This window comes from Protopterus annectens, chromosome 2.part1 (assembly GCF_019279795.1).
Source record: "Protopterus annectens isolate FY-2018-M chromosome 2.part1, PAN1.0, whole genome shotgun sequence".
Classification (NCBI taxonomy): domain Eukaryota; kingdom Metazoa; phylum Chordata; order Ceratodontiformes; family Protopteridae; genus Protopterus; species Protopterus annectens.
In genome coordinates, this window is record NC_056729.1 from 346,059,024 (window position 1) to 346,061,323 (window position 2,300).

General features: G+C 45.8%; 1 protein-coding gene across 1 annotated transcript in view; it reads left to right on the plus strand.

The window, feature by feature from the left end:
* DHX15 (DEAH-box helicase 15) overlaps positions 1-2,300 on the plus strand; it is a 1,215,680-nt gene that overhangs the window by 767,353 nt on the left and 446,027 nt on the right. The window lies entirely within an intron of this gene.

Sequence of the window (2,300 nt, forward strand, 5' to 3'; positions counted from 1 at the left end):
CCAGCACGTCCTATTTATATCCGTGCTAAGGTTTAAGTCGCTAGCTCTAGTGGTTTTGGTGGGTTTGGATTTTTTTGAGGTGGAGCATGTCCATTAATTCCGGGTTGGACATGGCCTTGTATGTCAGGCACATGTCACCTCTGAGCAGACAGTATGCGACTGAATAGAGCTGGAGTTTCTTCAATCTGGCAGCATATGACAGATTTTGGAGTCCCTTTATCCTTTTGTTGAGGAACTTTTGGGGTCTCTCCAATTGCTGCAGATGTCTGGTGAGATGCATCCCGAATGGGGCATTGTACTCTATCATTGGTCTGATAAGTGAAGAGTACAGGGGAACAATGACCTCACTAGATCTGGATGTGAATCCCTTCATGATCAGGTGGGCAATGTAGAAGGTCTTTCTAATCACTTTGGCAACGTGAGTGTTAAAAGAAAGGCCACTGTCAACCTGGGTCCCCAGGTCCCTGATAACCTCTTCTGTGCTTAGTGGATTGCACCTATATGGCAGCTTGGGGTTACCTTGTTTTTCCCGAAGGGTATGACTATACATTTTTTGGCGTTTAACTTCAGGCCATGGCTCTGGCACCAGCTATCTGTTTCCGTGAGTCCCTTCTGAAGGATATCTGTGTCCGATGCACTTTCCACTATGGCGCCCAGTTTGCAGTCGTCTGCAAACTTTGTCAGCCAAAGTCCTCCCATGTTGGCCTGTACTTCTGAGAAGTAGATGCCAAACAATAGGGGACCAAGGACAGAGTCCTGTGGGACACCACTTGTGACCGGCTTGGAGTCTGACATAGCGCCAGCAACTCTAACCCTGTGGGTTCTGTCCTTAAGCCAGTTTGCAACCCATCTTGTGACATATGGGTTTACATTTAAGCTGGTAAGTTTTTCTACAATATCCGAGTGGGGTATTGTCGAAAGCCTTTGCAAGGTCAAGGTAGGCTGTATGGACTGCCTTTCCCTCATCAATGGCCTTGGTGACTGTTTCGAAGAAGTCGACCAAGTTCAAAAGGCATGATCTGCCCTTGACGAAGCCAAACTGGGTCGGGTCCAATGTCTGCAAGTCCCCTATATCTTTGTTTTTGAGCTCCATTATGATCCTCTCCATAGCTTTGCAGACTAGACTTGTTAAGCTTATGGGGCGGTAATTACCAGGGTCCGTAGAGGGACCGCCTTTGTGGAGTGGGACCACAGTTGCCGTACGCCACTCTTTGGGCACATATCCTGTGGTAAGGCTGAGATTAAATAGCTGCCTTATGTGCGGGTTTAATTCCTCATTTAGCTCGTGTAGCACACAGCCGGGGACACCATCCGGTCCCATTGATGCTGTGTTTTTAGCTTTAGAGAGAGCAGCTTTCACCTGCGCATTTGAGATGTCTGGGAGGCTACACTCCGCTGGGATAGTTATCTCTCCTTTAGGGGAGAGGGGTGAAGTTTGCACTGAACCTGTCTGCCAGTATGTTGGCAATGTCTGTGGGTTCAGTGATTTTTGTATCATTTTGGACTAATTCTGAGCATATCTGGGAGTTTCCACCCAGGTTCCTAACATAGTTGAAAAAGGCCTTATGATTGTCCTTTGAATACATGGCAATTTTTCGCTCAAAATTGGCCTTAGTTGATTTTATGAGTGCTTGTATTTTTTTTACTAATAATGATCAGGGGTGACTTCCTTTTTATGGATTTTGTTCTATCATGTAATAGCTTTCTCCTCTTATTGTAAAGTTTGTTAATGGCTGGGGTCCACCAGACTGGACGTTTGCCCTTTGTGGAAAGAGTCTTGGTTTTATTTGGGATTGCCTGATCCATGCAGTCCTGGAGGTGTTCATAGAAGGCATTTGTAAGGGCTTCCGCAGCTTGGGTTGTGGTTTCCACTGGCTCAGGGGCCTTGAAGGATACCACACCAGTCTTGAGTAGTGTGAAGTTTGCTTTAGAGAAGTTCTTCACTGTGGTCTTTTTGTTAGGGGTGGGGCGGATGTGGATTTCCAGTGAGATTAGTTTATGATCAGATCTCACCAATGAGGGATATACTTCCGTGTGGAGCATTTTGTCCCCATGTTTGTGATAATGAGATCTAGTATATTTTCTCCTCTCGTGGGAACAGTGACTAGCTGTTCCATGGCATTTGAATTTATGAACCCAGGAACCATTGGGCTAGAAAGTTAGGGCTTGAGTATATAGAAGTCACCCAAAAATTTCCCCATTTTTGTTCGTTTGGGGGGCTGAAGTCAAAATTTCCAATATGATGGTGTTTGGATTTTTCATGAATATGGATCACCTCCTTTTGTGGTGTGGTCCGGGTT